General features: G+C 39.6%; 1 long non-coding RNA gene across 1 annotated transcript in view; it reads left to right on the forward strand.

Annotated features, from left to right (window-relative positions):
* Positions 1 to 1,830: 1,830 nt before the first annotated feature.
* Positions 1,831 to 18,639, forward strand: part of LOC128106361 (uncharacterized) — a 39,060-nt gene continuing 22,251 nt past the window's right edge. Inside the window, exon 1 of the long non-coding RNA XR_008216674.1 lies at positions 1,831 to 5,431. This is a non-coding gene — a long non-coding RNA (uncharacterized LOC128106361). The remainder of the gene's footprint in view (positions 5,432 to 18,639) is intronic.

The raw sequence follows: 18,639 nt of genomic DNA on the forward strand, positions 1-18,639 counted from the left end.
TTAAGCTGTCTTTTGTCATGGTGTTTTTATCACAGCAATATAAAACAAGGAGCACACACTATTAGACCAGAAATTGTTCTAAGAATAAAGAAAACTATGATTTTGTATATCTATAGCATATGTGTCCAAACACATGTGTGTGGTCCTTTTAGTTTTCACATCCCAGAGTGTGAATCAAGAAATTATCAAATGATCACAGTCAGCGATGATAGCCCACAGAAATGAAGGTGCTTCACTCTGTCCTGAAATGTTAGAGAGGGGCATTGCAGGAAATGAACTTCAGGTGACTCCTGAGAAGTAGTCAGAATGAATTCATCAGGCAGAGTAGGGGCAAGAAAGCCTTTCCAAGTGGACAGAACAGAGACATAGAACAATGCGGCGTGCTGAGATCCCGCATGGATTTCTGTATTGCTAGCTTGTAGGCTGGGTCCGGGAGCAATAGTGAGCAAGAAGTCTGAAAAGTTAGAGAATTATTAACTCGTAATGTCCTTTCTAAGACTTTATCCTTCAGAAGATGGAGCACTTGTGGGGTATTCTAAACTATGGGGTGACATGAATTTGTTTGAGTTTGCACAAGTCTGTGCAGAGGAGGGGATGGAGAACAGTTAGGAAATTCCTGAAGACTTTGAACAAAAGGTATTTGAAAAATCTATAGAAGATGATTGCAAAAGAAACAGAATGGAACATGGAATGCCAGGAGAGTATCTCTGACATTTCTATCCTATGTGAGACCCCCTCAGAAGCCTTGTCAGTTCTCAGGATTCTCATAAGTCAGATGCAGATAATAATCCTGTGTCTCTGATCAACAGTCCCTCTGGCAATCCTGCTCTCCTCCTTTCCTTTTTACAGATGTTAATTTGCAGCTGGATCATTGTCCAAGAGAACCCAGCCTTTAACACGGAAATCAAGAGAGACAAGAAGCAATTAACCACAGAAACCAGTTAGAAATGGAGTTGAGGGAGATGAAGGAACCTCAGTAGATTCCATGTTCCAATTGGTCTTTGGTTGAGTGTTATGAAACCAGTCCAAATATATCACATCATAGGTGTCATGTTTTGAGGATGAAACAGTGGGTTTCATTTAAAGGTCCTGTGAGACATTGTCAGACAAACATTCATGATGTAGTTGTCTGGAGGAACATAGATAAGAGTTAGGCTAGAGAATAGACTTTACTGTCCATAAACTATAAGGATAGTAGCTAATGAATCAGCAGAGCACAAAAATAAGTAAAGCAATATAAGAAAATTAAGAGTAACTGATTTCTAGACAGCAGCCTCAATTTCTATGTTACTATGTACTGGTGGTGCTTCTCTCTTGGTAACAGTCTTTTGTTTGATGGAAGCATCCTTGTTGGATGGTAAGGACACCGAGAGAAGGATCTCATTTTTCTGCCTTTAAGCACATGAAGGGAAGGCTAAATAGAATAGGGTTGAGGGAAATCAAATGGACGGGGTTAGCATCTCAGTGCAGCTCGGGGCCTTAAGTTCTCTCTAAGTGGGACGGGGTTGCACTGAAGACTTTGGGGCCAGGCAGTCTTCATTCTGATACTTAGTTCATTGTAGATGGTGTAGGAGACAAGCTCCAACCTGTCGAAGGGAGGGGAGGAGTGAGGAATGAGGAAGTATTAGATAGAAATATAGATGGAGATGAGGGACAAGAAAGAAAGACACAGGATAGCTTTGGGAGCTGCCTCAACTTTATTCATGATGGGCTTTTTATCCATCAGCAAGGGGAGGAGCAAAAGACCGCCCCCTTTCAAGATGAAAGCACAACATACAACCAAGTGGAGACCCTTCAAAACACCTGGTAACCAGACCTTTGGCCAAATCATCCCATTGTGCAGCCCTTCTGGGTAAAACAAGCTCAGACCTTACTAGGGAGCCTCTGTGGGCCCCTACAAGATGGGTCTTGAATTTTTAAGTTAGATTTATTTATTTATTTATTTATTCATTTATTTATTGCTGTTTGTGCGCATATGTGAGAAAGAGAAAGAGAGGGTGGTCATGTGGCACACTATGTGTGTGGAAGTCAAAGGATGATTTTTAGGAGTCAGTTCTCTCCTTTCAACATGTGGGTTCCAAGGCTCACACACAGCTCATCAGTTTCGGTGGCAAGTACATTTACATAAAGTTATCAGACAATGACAAGATTGTATGTAAAGTTTCTTCTTATACTTTGCCCTGGCTCTTTAGAAAGCCTTCCTTTTCTATGAATGGGCCTTCCAGTTCAGAGCGATCAACACACAGTAGTCTCAAGTGACTCTCTCAGTGACTTTTAAGGATCCTCACAACCAGAAGGACCTCTCAGAGGATCAGCAACAGTGCCTAATACCAGCTTATGGATTCCTTATTATGTCTTTACACATGAATAAAACAAGTTAGACCTATTACACAGCTATTTCTTCCCATTGGTAACTGATCTTTAAGAAATCATGCAAATCCCAAACTTACCTTAGCAGCTGCCTTAGTGCAGCCATGCAACTATTCTGCACTCATCCAAAACACCTTTGCAATTCGAGAACTACACAAAGTCCAAAATTAGAATGTAGTCAGTCCGAAACATCCCTGACAAGTATTATGCCAGAGCAATTTGATGTCTAGACTTCTTGTTTCAGTCAGGAGATTAACTGGCTTATCTTAACCCCAAGGGCAGCCTTTGGCTCACATCCAAGTAGTCCGTAGTTCTCAGGTTGGCCCCTGGCAGATCAAGCCATCAGCCACTTGCCTAATCCCACCATCATACGCAGAATTACAGAACAGGACTTTTTCAGGCAATTTTAGATGTCATTGTGGTTTTTTTAATATATCATTTTAAAAGGCAAACAAACTAAATAGTGGTTAATTTTTTCAGAAAAAAATGGTATGCCTTGTAGAAACATCACATTGTTTTCTTTAAACTTATAATGAAAACTTGTATACATACAATAACTTTAGGAATCATGATTTACAAGACATTAACCTCTTTTTCAGCTGGTGCAATGTCTCAGCTAATAAAACATTTACTGCACAAAACTGTAGATCTTAGTTTGATCCCAGAAATCTTTGTGAAGGGAGAAGGACAGAGCAATTTACAAGGTTGTCTTCTCACTTCCACATGTGTGTGATGATCCTGTATCCACAGACACAGACACAGACACACACACCCACAGACACATCAACAACAGGAATTTAGAGCTAACCTATTCTGGAAAACCCAAATACTTTCCTGTTCCTGCATTAATAACTACACTCTTCTTCGACATCATTTTCCTTTCTTGAGTGGGCCAAAATGATTTCAGTGTCCTGCAAAAAGTTCAAACTATTAAGCCATAAGCTTCCATACTAGAGAACTATTATTTGGATCTGCTCAGGGAAATAAACTCTTTTACTATATATAGCTCTAGCTGGGCTCAACTTCAGTATCTTCTTGCCTCAGCTCTCTGGATGCTGGGATTATAGTGTGCGTCAACACCCATTTCTGTTCAGAACTTCTTTAGCCATTTTGAATAATTTCTCTGAACCAGCAAGCTTTAACTTTATCACCTCATAATGGCTGATTATGCACAAATCCACACTAATACATATTCTCAGAAGCAACCTTACTTACAACATCAGGATACGTTAATTAATATTTTTGGACCTGTAGAAATTGAGTTGAACTTTGGAAGTTCCTGACAGTGTTCCTGAGATCTGAAACTGGCCTGCTAGGAGGAACTCTGTCTCAGATAGCTGCAGGGAGCAGTCAGCTACAGTGAAGCACACCTGTAATCCCAGCCCTCAGGAGGCTGAGACAGGTGAATCACAGGCTGGAAGTCAGTCTGGGCTACGCAGTGCGAGCCTTTCTCAAGAACAAACAGAATTCTAAGTGCTTCGTTGGGTACAGTCTGTTCTCTGTAGGACACACAGTTCTCCTTCAGATTGCTAGCAGATCCCACCTGTGGGACAAGTATTGATCTGGACAACACTGAAGTAGATGTGTGTAAGAATTCACAAATAACTTACTTGAACACTCACTAAAGTATCTACTGTGCTTCATAGCTTTGTTCTTTCTTATAAGTAACATGTGTTATACACAGATATTGGCCATGCTGATACAACGGTGCACACACAACAGAGCAGGCTAAGCTCACATGTGCAACAGGTTACCTAAGTTTCGTATCTGAGATTATATGTAGTGAACTGGAGCTCATTTGTCAAGTTATTTCCCATGGCATAAGTGGACCGCAGTGAGAGCTTTGGTCTCTTAAACTTCTATAAAGCACTTCAAAATTCTGTGTACAAATCAAAGATCGTATTGAAGCCTCAGACATCATGTGGGACATAACAGCAAATCAGGCCTGAGAAATGTACCAGGTGTAGATGCTGAGCCCTCACATTTTTAGGGGTCCACATAATGCAAGGAAACAAGCACAGAAAGAAAGCTAAGCATAAACTCTGACTCGGTTGAACTTCTGTGAGCAACTAATCTACCCTGACTTATATTTCCTCTTTAGGAAAGGTGCAGCAGTTAGGATGTGCCAGCACTAAACTGCTCTCAGCACTCTCCCTCCAGTAATAAGTGTCCTGGTACCTTCAAAGCACGGGGAAGAGAACCTAGCCTAATGCAGAATTGGTCAAAGAGGGTGTCACAGAAAATATGAATGAATAAAAATGGACACCGGACATGCTCCATATTACCAGTGTTAATGATGTTAAATATTAACACTTTAAAACCAAGACAAAATGGTATTTCATTGTGCCAAACATCTACGTGTTTGAAAATGTCAATATATATATATGTATATATATACATATATATATATACAAGTATATATGTATATTCTGTTTCAAAATGTTGTATTTTCATGTACTCCACAGCTTAGGAGAGGCTCCAGAGAAATTACAATGCTACTTAGTGCCTGGAGAGGCTCAGACAGAAGTCCTGAGGCTGGCTGATGCAAAGCAGAGTAGTCTCTGGAAGTCCATGTATGTCCCAGTCATCTTGAAGCCTAGCCATTTGAAAAGATACTTGCTTAGCAAAGACTCGGGCCTGCCAATCTGCAGAGGATGGACAGGTGGTCATCCACGGGTTGGGGAATTTCACCTCCTCTTAAGAGAAGTGGCTCTCCAAGAAGTCATAAGGGTGGAGCCTGAGCCCAGCTCATAAAGACCCAGAAAGGCCTGCTTCTGGTTCTTCTCCAGGGCCAACATGGTTTCCATGGCATTCTAGATTTTACTGCAGCCATCTTGAGACAGCGTCTGCACATCCTGGGACAGTGCGTGGGGCTGTTTTTGTCTCTTCCGTACACACTGACTGCTCTCCCTCATGCTTCTTTTCAGCCAGCTCAGGGAGCAAGTGGCTTACTGCAGAGCTATGTGGCCCAGGAAAGATGGTATACGTAGGAGACCCACAGGGCACAATGACGAGGATGGTGAACGCAGACTCCACCTGGCTAGAGCATCTGACAAGCCTGGTAAGTCCCAGCAGGTTAACAACGTGGAGATAAAGGGCAAAAGATGTTGGCTGGTCCTGAAGTCTGAGACACAGCAGATAATCTTGGAGGCTGTGAGGAGACCGGAAAGCTGTTTAAAGTTTAAAAGGAGAGAGCCCTGCGGTATGTTCCACACAAACAGCGCTGAAGCAAAGGGGGTGGACTTAGGGGACCTCATGTGTGCTCCTCAGAGCTACTTTCAATAACTATGCAGCATTAGCTGATGTACGTGTTCTACAAAGCAAGCTGCTGGATCTAAAGAACAGTTCTCAATAAAGGTGCTATGATGATGATTAATTACAGTTAGTATGTTTCAATCCCCTCATCTGACAACTATTGAGTTAGTAGGTCAGTCACACTATTTTTTTAATGTTCATTAGTGTTCTCTCTAAAACCTGTGTTATTTATATCCCCAGTTTACAGAGAAAAAAATTCTGTAACTTGCTCAAAATCATTCAGGAAAAAATGAGAGACTCCATCTTAAATATGTTCCAATCTAAAGAATGGTATTGTCACTGTGATGTTCCTGATATTCTATATTACTAAATTCAAAAATTTATAAAATTGTAGAATATGGCTCCTACTCAAAACAGCAAGGAACTTATAATATACCCATCAGATTGTAATGGTACTTTATGGGACTTTCATTGGGACTAGCTATAGGGCTTTATGGACTCAAAAATTGGAACCTGACTGCTGCAATTAGTTGTTCAGAATAAAAGCCAGGCTTGAAAGTCCTTCTTTGCATTGAATTTCAAATGTTCCACTTTGAATGAAACAGATGTTGAACTTTAGATTAGTTCAATCTGTGCTAGATTTATCCTGTGCACACAGTAAGATAGCACTAACATGGGCACTTACGTTCCTTTCTCTTTAGGGACACCTTTCCCCAGACCAGATTCATCTGCAATTTAAACTAGGTCTTTTCAAAGAAATAGGAGATTTTAGTTAAAAGCAGAAGAATTAGTTCAGTGGGTCTGAGCAATGGTCCGTCCAATATTCTGTCTATTCTAGGAGCATAAAGGGGCATGTCATAAGAAATTCAAAAGATTAGGGGTGTACTGGAGACTTCATGACATTTCTTGTCATCTGTGAATTTAGATTAATCTTTCTTAAGGTCTGTATTTTAGGTTTTCATGATACAAAGTGCTAATAATACACCACACTTTGAATAAACTAACACAGGAAACACCTTGGATTTGTAGATTCAAGAGCTGTCATCACAAATATCTATAGTGTTATCTGAAATGGGTTTGGCTCCTTTTTTCTCCTTAGGTTGTGTCCAACCCGGGATCACCATAGAACTCTTATTATCTGTTTAAAACAATATTAGCAACTGGTTATTAAATATGTAAGCATCAAGCTAGTACTGTCTCTTGTTATAAAGATGACAGTTGAGTATAATTTTCTTTTTAAAATATATCACCTTTAAAGCCTGGTGGTAGCCTGCATTTGTAATTCTAGCACACAGGAAGCAGAGGCAGATGGATTGTTGTAAGTTCAAAGATAGCCTGGTGTACATAGTAAGTTTCAGGCTCGACAGGATTGTAAAGTGGTAATCTGTTTCAACTGAAAAAAAAATGAGAATAAAGCAAAAGAAGTTTAGGACATTGGAAGGTACTGGGTATGCTTTGGGCAGAGTGCAATATTCTCAAAATGATAAAATATAATCTGAAGGAACATAGTTGCTGGGACTTGTATGCAGCCTAAGAAAGTGTTCTGATTGCATAAATGTGTTATATCACCTGAGCTAATTGTGGATTCCAAATCACAATTTCTGTCTGTTTTATGACCTTTACACCAAAACACACACCTTTAAATCAATGTGGAAAATTGGAATATATCACTAGGAACAACGAACATCTTCTGAAAATACTTTAAGCTCCTGGCTGGAGAAGAGATGCTTCTTCTCCTCTTTATGCATCTCAGATGTACCTGGCTCAAGGTCTAAGAGGCTCAGCCTTTTCCTGAAAAGGCTGGATAAGAAGGGTTATTTTGTTTGTTTGTTTTGGAGGGATTATAGAAAGAAATTTTGTTTTGTTTTGTTTTTAAAAGTCTACAGTAGCAAGAAAGCATTTAAGTGCATTGTTCATTTTAATCTCCCTGAGAACATCAATAGTTTTTTTGTTTTTGTTTTTGTTTGTTTGTTTGTTTGGTTGGTTGGTTGGCTTTTTTGAGACAGGGTATCTCTGTGTAGTTTTGGTGCCTGTCCTGGATCTCCCTCTGTAAACCAGGCTGGCCGCGAACTCACAGAGATCTGCCTGGCTCTGCCTCCCGAGTGCTGGGATTAAAGGCGTGCACCACTGCTGCCTGGAATCAACCAATAGATTTTTAAGTGCAATACTGACATTTAGTGAAAGTTTAAAAAGTTTGGCAGTGAATCTTTGACAAGAGCTAATCTATTTTCACACTGTCATTTTATTACACCCATTCTTTATGGCTCATAACTGAAATATATAAACAATATTCTAAAAACATTTGAACAACTCTGTAAAGAGTTTGTGAGTGTAGACAAGCAAAACTTACTAGTAGCGAGTGGAGGGATTTGATGGAGACTTCCAATTTAGACTCTCTCTCCAAACAATGTCTGACTGTGGGTCTCTGCATCTGCTCCTGTCTGCTGCCAGAAGAAGTGTTTCTGGTGATAACTAGATAAGGCACTGCTCTTTGAGTACAGCAGTGCACCATTAGGAGTTATTTTACAGATTTTTTAAACCACAGGTCTCTGGGTGACCTAGTCGCTGGCCCTTGCTTACCCAAGCAGTGACAGGTATGGGTTCCTTCTTGTGGAAGCCATACATTGGTTGGCTACTCCCACAAGTTTTGTGACACCATTACCCCAGAATATTTTGAAGGCAAGACAGATTGTAGGTCAAAGGTTTTGTAAATGGGTTGGGGTTCACATTTGTCTTTTGGTAGCTTGCAGAGCACCTTCCCACACCAAAAAAACTAGAACATAGGGGTAAAGGCTTTATGTTGGCACCAGATCGACTTCTCCATGTTCAATGAGTTGTATGGATATTGTCCTCAGCAATGGAGTCCTGCTGTCAGTTTGTGGAGAGCAACCATTTGTCTTAGCATAAGCCTGGGTTGTTCGGTGATTTCCACGGGACTCACCTTAGCCAACAACTCAATTGAATGCAATCCAGTCCCGCCACTGGAAGACTCACTTGACTACAAGAAATGGTCTGTTGAGACCGTGCATCCCTCATTACTAGAAGTCATTATTATAATCACCTTCACAGATCCCAGGAAGTTTCCTCTGCACTAGGTTTCCACACCACCCCTAAATGCCCTGCCCCCAATAATAGCCATCTCGCCTCGGATTATTTACCTCATCACTTCTCCCCACCACATACCTGATTCCTCATGCTCCCATTCCACCCTGCCCCCATTCCTCCCATAAAATGTATTCTATTTCTTCCTTCCCAGGGAGATCCATGTGTCTGCCCTAGATCCCTACTCTTCACCTAACAACTCTAGGTCTACAGATTGCAGCATAGTTATCATTTACTTAACAGCTAAAATCCACTTATAACTGAATATACATACTGTATTTGTCCTTCTGGGTCTGGGTTACCTCACTCAGGATGATTTTTTTCTAGTTCCATCCATTATCCTGAAAATTCCAGGATGCTACTTTAAAAAAAAAAAAAAAACAAAAAACAAAAAAACTGAGTAATACTCCATGTGTAAATGTACCACATTTTCTTTACCCATTCTTCTGTTGAGGACATCTGGGTTGTTTCCAGTTTCTGGCTATTATGAATAGAGCAGTAATGAACATGGCTGAGTAGTGTCCTTATGATAGGATGGAGCATCTTTTGGTTATATGCACAAGAGAGTTATAGCTAAGTTTTGACGTAGATTGAGCCCCAACTTTCTGAGGAACTATCATACTGATTTCCATAGTGACTGTACCATTTTGTCCTCCCACCATTAAAAGAGGAGTGTTCCCCTTCTGGCTTCTTTATAAAAAAAAAAAATCAGGTATCCATAGGTGTATGGATTTATATTTAGGTCTTCAATTCAATTGCATTGATCAATGTGTCTGTTTTTATGTCAATACCATGCAGTTTTTATTACTATAGCTCTGAAGTACAGCTTGAAATCAGGGGTGGTGATACCTCCAGAAGTTCTTTTATTATTCAGGATTATTTTAGTTATCCTGGGGTTTTTTGTCAAGTTGAGAATTGTTCTTTCAAGATCTGTAAAGAATTGTGTTGGAATTTTTGATGGGGATTTTGTTGAATCGGTAGATTGCTTTTGGTAAGATGGTCATTTCTACTATCTTAACCCTACTAATCCATAAACATGGAAGAACTGTCCATCTTCTGATATTTTCTTTAATTTCTTTCCTCAAAGACTTGAAGTTTTTGTCACACAAGTCTTTCACTTGCTTGGTTAGAGTTACCCAAAGATATTTTATATTATTTTAGGCTATTGTGAAAGGTTTTGTTTCCCTGATTTCTTTCTCATTTGTCATTTTGTGTTTAGGAGGACTACTGAATTTTTGAGTTAGCCTTGTATCCAGCCACTTTGCTGAAAGTGTTTATCAGCTGTAGGAGTTCCCTCATGGAATGTTTAGGGTCACTTATGTATATACTATCATATCATCTACTAATAATAATATTTTGACTTCTTCCTTTTCAGTTTGTATCCCCTTGATCTCCTTCAGTTGGTTTATTGCTGTAGCTAAAATTTCAAGTACTATATTGAACAGATATGGAGAGAATGGACAGCCTTGTCTTGTTTCTGATTTTAGTGGGAATGCTTTGAAGTTCTTTCCATTTGAGTTGATGTTGTCTATAGGCTTGCTGTAAATTGCCTTTATTACATTTAGGTATGTCTCTTGTATCCCTAATCTCTCCAGGACTTTTATGATGGAGTGTTGGATTTTGTCAAAGGCCTCCTCTGCATCTAATGAGATGAACATGTGGTTTTTTTCTTTAGATTGTTTATATGGTGGATTACATTGACAGATTATCATATGTTGAACCATCCTGCATCTCTAGGATGGCACCTACTTGATTGTCATAGAAGATCTTTTTGATGTGTTCTTGGATTTGGTTTGCAATTATTTTACTGAGTATTTTTGCATATATGTTTGTAAGGGAAATAGGTCTATAGTTTTCTTTATTTATTGAGTCTTTATGTGGTTTGAGTATCTGGGTAACTATTGCTGTGGAATAATCCCTTTGTAAACTGTGAAGATTTGTCACTTGGGTTGATTTAATAAAAAGCTGACTGGCCAGTAGCTAGACAGGAAGTATAGGCAGGATAGCCAGACATAGAGGAGACTGGGAAGAAAAAGGGCAGAGTCAGAGGAGTCACCAACCAGATAGAAAGGAAGCAGGACGTGCAGGAGAGGTAAAGGTCATGAGCACCAGAGCAGTACATAGATTAATAGAACTGGGTTAATTTATGTTGTAAGAGCTAGTTAGTAATTAGCCTGAGCTATCGGCCGAGCAATTATAATGAACATTAAGTCTCCAGGTCGGTGTCAGTTATTTGGGAACTGGTTAGGAGGAAAGAAAAGTCTGACTACAAATGATGTTCCAACATGGGAACCAAATTTCCACATAAGGCCTGAGAAAGCTAAAAATGAAACAGCAAACTAAGAATACCCGCCTTGCTTGGGCACCAGCGTCCCAGCTTGGGGATTAAACATAGGTTCCTGGTTAATAAATACATCTTTTCGCCAGGCCTGCAGGGGTAGGAGGTAGAGCTCATCTCTTATGGACCAAGGAGTGGGGGTGGAGCCAGCCACCAAAGCTGCAGCTTTGGCCCTAGTCATGCCACTTAGCAGTTTCAAGGCTCATGTGGTCAAAAAAGGATAGAGGTACACAGGAAAGACAGAAAAAAAAACCCTCTAAACAGATTATAGTGTGTTTGAAAATATACATAGGCTTGGGAGAGGAAAGAGACAGAGTAGAGGCAGGCAGTCATAGATTTTAAAAAAATTAAAATAACAAAGTCCTTAAAAAAGGAATAGAGTAGCCGGGTGGTGGTGGCGCACACCTTTAATCCCAGCATTTGGGAGGCAGAGCCTGGTGGATCTCTGTGAGCTCAAGGCCAGCCTGGGCTACAGAGTTTGTTCCAGGAAAGGCGCAAAGCTACACAGAGAAACCCTGTCTCGAAAAACAAAAACAAAAAAAACAAACAAACAAAAAAAGGGAATAGAATAATAAAAAGTATAATAAGCCATGTAAAAATGGAAAATAAACAGAGAGTCTGGAACCTGTATGTTATTGTGTTGTCTTTAATTTTCTGATTGCTAAGGAAGGAACAGCAGCTGATAAAACACATTGGATTATGAAAGCCAACCTATAAATTTTAAAAATATCTTGACTTCAAAATTTAAGTCAAAACATAAGTTGCTTTGGGGAAGAGGCTATGCTTTTATTTCCACAGGAAATGAAGAGCTGTGGATTCATTCCGGGTTAAAGATGATCAGGTTTGATCAAGGAAGATCCCCTGAAATCCTGGTTACAGACAAAAAGGGAAAACAAAACAAAAACAAAACAAAAAAATACTCTAGACCTACAAGACACGTAACATTTATTTTACCTGCTCAGACATAAAACAAAAGATCTTCTGTAACTGACTTGTGCACACCACATATTCCATACTTTTTTTAAAGGTAATGTATGTTACCTTTAAAAGTTTATGTATTTTCAGAACAAAAGGACCAAACACCTGTAGTGGTATTCGCTCTGCCCATGACCTTGGGGTCATGAGATTTCCTTCTTCCTTTTATTTAATTTTCCCCCCTGTTGTGAATCCAGACAACCTGGGAATTGAACCTGGGTCCTCTAGAACATCAGTCAGTACTCTTAACCACTGAGCCTGGGTTCAATTCCCAGGCCATTCGGTGTCCAATTATGCCAGAATTTTAAAAAAGGAAGCAAGGACCCATGTGACTCCTCTCCCTTTCCTTTTAAGAGGTCATGTACAATGGCAGGAAGCACCGCCTCCTTTGGGCCCTGTGGCCCAAGGTCATGGGTGAAGCAAATACCACTACAAACACAAATGTAAATGGATGGCTCAGGTGATCCAGCATTTCAAAATGCCTGTTACAGTCTCCTCAAAATTCTGCATCTAAAACTTGGGTACAGCCCAACCTTCAGACAGTCCTTGATATAGGGGAGTGTGGATTGAAAAATAATAGATATGAAAAATAGAGATGTAGACATAAAAAGAAAAGACAGAGACACAGAATAGGTTCTGGATGGTTCTGAGTCAATTCCACAGTCACCTCAAATTTATTCCTCATGGGTTTTTTACACACCAGCAAGGGGAAAGGCAAAAGACCTCCTCCTCTCAAGGACACCATGGTTCAAGGTACAAAGTACAGACAAGTGTAAACATTTTCTTAATTCTCAAAACATCTAGTAGCCATGCCTTACGGCAAAGCATCCTGTAATTAGGTCTTGAGGTATAAGACACCTGGTAACCACTCCTTTGGCCAAAACATCCTATTATGCAGCCTTGCTGGGCAAAACAAAAACAGACTCTCTGACCCTGAGTCAAGATAGAAGAAGACCACACTGTGGAGTCTCTGTGGGCCCCCACACAAAACAACTTCAAAGCTGCTGCCTGAGATGGCCCAACCTCATGGACTACTCCATCCAGCACTTCATTATTATCTCCATTTTCTCAGGGTTCCCCCAAAGGTACCAGCACCCCCAGACAATAGGAAATAGTCTAGAGAATGACACCCACATTCCCAAAATATTGGTTATGGATGTTTGTTATCATTTAAGGGGGGGCGGGTTACAAGTTGTTATTGGTAATGGTCAGAAAAAAAAAGCTGAACAAAGGAGCTTAGATTCAGAGATCTCATTTTGAAAAGAAAAAAAAAGAAATTATTGAATCTACTTTTAAACCAAAAAAGTAACTATTAGTCTTAAATATTTTGCGTTGGTATGGATTTTTGTATACTGACTCAAATTTGAGGTTATTTTTGTTATACTATATATGTTTCTACTCTTGTTTAAGATATTTTTGTATATTGATACAAATTTAAGGTTAATTTTGTTAGAACATTCTGTACATACATTTCTACTCTTGTTTAAGGTATTATACCTATGCAGCTCATTTAACAATGTAATATAAATTTCTAGTTCTTGAAAGTTATTATTACCAATTTTTTAGGATAATAAAGAAATGCTGCTTAGTAGTTAGTCACTTATTACATTCAAACGTGTAGTCATGTTAGCTGTTTTCAAAGTCCTACACAGATATATTTAGATAGATAGGTGGTCTTCAAATACTTCAAGGACCTACAGAACATGGCATTTAATATGTTTAGTAACCTAAGGCTTTTCATGACAGTGAGACACGTCTGCTCCTGACAGCATTAATCTACTTCAAAAGAAAATAATGGGCATCGTAGAACCTTCATAGGGAGTTTTCTTTTTTTTATGACAAAAACTAGCCATTTTGGGGGGAAAATAACTACCCTTGCCTCAATTGCTGACAGTTTACTGTCCAAACTGCACCAGCAGGACACAGAAAAAAAACAACTGGCAATCTTTGCCAAGACAAGGTAGGACAGTCCTTCAAAATCCCCTGCTTCTCAAAAATGTCTGTTAGATGTCCTGGGCTTGTAGGCCAAAGATGGATCCCCCAATGTTGCAGAAGAATTTTGAGTGACTGTCCAGGCAACTGGATATCCCTGTCATTAGGTAACACTTCACCCTTCTGGAGTCTTTGTTGGAGTTAAAGACTAAATAATTAAACTTAAAGTTTTCCTTTGTTTTGATAAAAGGTAAGTTAGGTATAAAACTTTAGACTCACAAAGATAAAATAGATAATAGAATATTTTCTCTAAATTTGCCAAATACAAATAGACTAGCTATTGTAACTGTATTTCTTACTTGATAACTGTTTTTGTTACATACAGTTTTACTATGTTAAAATCAAAACCTTCCATTTTAATTAGACAAAAAGAGACAAAGACTGTGCAATAATCCTTTTGTACACTGTGAAGATGTGTCACTTGGATTGGTTTAATAAAAAGCTGACTGGCCAGTAGCTAGACAGAAAGTATAGGTGGCGGGACAGCCAGACACAGAGGAGGCAGGGAAGAAGAAGAGCATAGTCAGAGGAGTCACCAGCCAGACAGAAAGGAAGCAGGACACACAGGAGGGGCAAAGGCCACAAGTCTAGAGGCAGTACATAGATTAATAGAAGTGGGTTAATTCAAGTTGTAAGAGCTAGTTAGTAATTAGCCTGAGCTATCAGCTGAGCAATTATAATTAATATTAGGTCTCCATGTTGGTTATTTGGGAACTGGCGGGCAGGAAAAAAAAAAGCCTGACTATAACTGTGGCTGCTTAAAATTAATTTGGCGCCGGGCGGTGGTGGTGCACGCCTTTAATCCCAGCACTCGGGAGGCAGAGCCAGGCAGATCTCTGTGAGTTCGAGGCCAGCCTGGGCTACCAAGTGAGTCCCAGGAAAGGCGCAAAGCTACACAGAGAAACCCTGTCTCGAAAAACCAAAAAAAAAAAAATTAATTTGGCAAAAAAAGAAATTAATTTGGCAATGTTTTTTTTTTCTGTTTCTATTTTGTGGAATAATTTAAAGAGTATTGGTGTTAATTCTTCTTTGAAAGTTTGGTTGAATTATATGCTAAAATCATCTGACCTTGGGCTTTTTTTAGTTGGTAGATTTTTAATTAGTGCTTCTATTTCATTATGTGTTATAGGTATGCTTAAATTACTTATTTTAACTTTGCTAAGTGGTATTTATCAAGAAAATTATCAATTGCTCCCAATTTGGTGGCATAGGAGTTTTTTAAGTATGTCCTTATGATTCTCTGGATTTTCTTAGTGTCGTTTATTTATGATTTTGTTAGATATTCTCTCTCAGCCTTTCAGTTATTTTGCACAATGGTGTGTCTATCTTGTTGAATTTCTAAAAGAACCAACTCTTTGTTTCATTGATTCTTTGTGTTGTTCTCTTTGTTTCTATTTTATTGATTTCAGCCCTAAGTTTGACTATTTCTTGCTGTTTACTCTTTTTGGGTGTGTTTGCTTCTTTTTGTTCTAGAGCTTTCAGGTGTGCTGCTAAGTTGTTAGTATAAGGTCTCTCCAATTTTTTTTATGTAGGCACTTAGTGCTGTGAACTTTCTGCTTAGCACCGCTTTCATTGTGTCCCATAAGCTTGGGTATGCTGTATATTCATTTTCATTGAATTCTAGGAAGTCTTTAGTGTCTTCATTTATTTCTGTCTTCACCCATTTTTCTTTTTTTTTTAATTTTTATTTTTATTTTGCAATACAATTCAGTTCTACATATCAGCCACGGATTCCCTTGTTCTCCCCCCTCCCGCCCCCCTCACCTTCCCCCCAGCCCACCCCCCATTCCCATCTCCTCCAGGGCAAAGCCTTCTCCACAGACTGAGATCAACCTGGTAGACTCAGTCCAGGTAGGTCCAGTCCCCTCCTCCCAGGCCGAGCCAAGCGATCCTGCATAGGCCCCAGGTTTCAAACAGCCAACTCATGCACTGAGCACAGGACCCGGTCCCACTGCCTGGATGCCTCCCAAACAGATCAGGCCAATCAATTGTCTCACCCACTCAGAGGGCCTGATCCAGTTGGTGATCCCTCAGCCATTGGTTCATAGTTCATGTGTTTCCATTCGTTTGGCTATTTGTCCCTATGCTTTATCCAACCTTGGTCTCAACAATTCTCGCTCATAGAAACCCTCCTCATTCTCGCTAATTGGGCTCCCAGAGATCCACCCGGGGCCTAGCCATGGATCTCTGCATCCAGATCCCTCAGTAGTTGGATGAGGTTTCTAGCACGACAATTAGGGTGTTTGGCCATCCCATCACCAGAGTAGGTCAGTTTGGGCTGTCTCTCGACCATTGCCAGCAGTCTGTTGTGGGGGTATCTTTGTGGATTTCTGTGGGCCTCTCTAGCACTTTGCTTCTTCCTATTCTCATGTGGTCTTCATTTATCATGGTCTCCTATTCCTTGTTCTCCCTCTCTGTTGTTGATCCAGCTGGGATCTCCCGCTCTCCCAAGCTCTCTTTCCCTCGACCCTCGCCCTTCACTACCCCCACTCATGTCCAGGCTGTTCATGTAGGTCTCATTCCATTTCTCTGTCATTGGGCGATCCCCGTGTCTTTCTTGGGGTCCTGTTTTCCAGGTAGCCTCCCTGGTGATGTGAGTAGCAGTCCAGTCATCCTTGTTCCACATCTAGTATCCTGCTATGAGTGAGTACATACCATGTTTGTCTTTCTGAGTCTGGGTTACCTCACTCAGAATGATTTTTTCTAGATCCATCCATTTGTCTGCAAACCTCATGATGTCATTGTTTTTCTCTGCTGAGTAGTATTCCATTGTGTATATGTACCACATTTTGTTTATCCATTCTTCAGTTGAAGGACATCAATCAGTACATAGTTGTTCAGTTTTTATGAGTTTGTAAGCTTTCTGTTGTTATTGTTGATATCCAGTTTAATTCATGGTGGTCTGATAGGATGCAGTCAGTTATTTAAATTTGCTTGTATCTATTGAGACTTGTTTTGTGTCCAAGAATGTGGTCAATTTTGGAGAATGTTCCATGAGGTACTGAGAAAAAAGGATATTCCTTTGTGTTTGAGTGGAATCTGTAAATATGTTCGGTTCATTTGGTTTATAACATTTGTTAGCTCCAGTATTTCTGTGTATAGTTTTTGTATGGATGGCCTGTCCATTGATAAGAGTGGGATATTGAATTCTCCCACTTTCAGTGTGTGTGGGGGGTTGGGGGGAAGCAATATGTGGTTTAAGCTGTATTAGCCCTTCTTCTACAAACTTGGGTGTCCTTGGGTTTAGGGCAGAGATGTTAAAAACTGAAATGTCCTCTTGGTGGAGTTTTCCTTTGCTGAGTAGGTAGTGTCCTTCCTCATCTCTTTTGATTAGTTTTGGTTTGAAGTTTATTTGGTTAGATAATAAAATGGGTCCCCTGCATGCTTCTTAGGCCCATTTGCTTGGAATATCTTTTTCCAACCCTTTACCCTGAGGCAATGTCTGTCCTTGAGGTTAACGTGTTTCTTGTATGCAACAGAAGGATAGATCTTGTTTTTGCATCCAATTGTTAGACTGTCTTTTGGGGGGGAATTGAGGCCATTGATATTAAGAGATATCAATGACCAATGATTGTTGATTCATGCTATTTTGTTGTCGTTGGTGGTGGTGGTGGTGCTGGTGCTGGTGCTGGTGGTGCTAGTGTGTGGTGTGTGTGTGTGTGTGTGTGTGTGTGTGTGTGTGTGTGTGTGTGTGCTGCCTTATATTTGTTTTTTTCTGGTATGAGATTATTATTTCCTGTGTTTTCATGTGTGTAGTTAACCTCCTTAGGTTGGATTTTTCTTTCTAGCACCTTCTCTAGGGCTGTATTTTTAGATGGATATTGTTTAAATTTGATTTTACCATGGAATATCTTGCTTTCTCCATCTATGGTGATTAAAAGTTTTGCTGGGTATAGTAGTCTAGTCTCTTAGAGTCTTTAGCACATCTGTTCAGGTCCTTCTGGCTTTCAGAGTCTCCCTTGAGATACTGGGTGTAATTCTAATAGGTCTGCCTTTATGTTACTTTTCTTTTTCCCTTGAAGCTTTTCATTTTCTTTCTTTGCTCTGTGTGTTTAGTGTTTTCATTATTATGTGGTGAGGGGACTTTCTTTTCTGGTCCAATCTATTTGATGTTCTGTGTGCTTCTTGTATCTTTATAAGTATCTCCTTTAGGTTAGGAAAATTTTCGTCTTTGATTTTGTTGGAAACATTTTCTCAGCCTTTGAGCTGGGTTTCTTCTCCTTCCTCTATATCTGTTATTCTCCTGTTTGGTCTTTTCATTGTGTCTCAGATTTTCTAGATATTTTCTGTCAGGACTTTTTTGAATTTGACATTTTCTTTGACTAATACATCCATTTATTCTATTGTATCTTCAACACCTCAGATTCTCTCATCCATCCCTTATATTGTGTTGGTGAATCTTGCCACTATAATTTCCATTTGAATTCCTAAATTTTTCATTTCCAGAATTCTCTCAATTTGTGTATTCTTTATTGACTCTATTTCCATTTTAGGTCTTGAACAGTTTATTTGTTTCCTTCAACTATTTGTTTGTGTCTCCTTTGATTTTTCAAGGGTTTTACTCATTTCCTCCAATTTTTTGTTAGTATTTTCCTGGATTTCTTGAA

Source organism: Peromyscus californicus, unplaced genomic scaffold (genome assembly GCF_007827085.1).
Source record: "Peromyscus californicus insignis strain IS unplaced genomic scaffold, ASM782708v3 Scaffold_9__1_contigs__length_137607984, whole genome shotgun sequence".
Classification (NCBI taxonomy): Eukaryota; Metazoa; Chordata; class Mammalia; order Rodentia; family Cricetidae; genus Peromyscus; species Peromyscus californicus.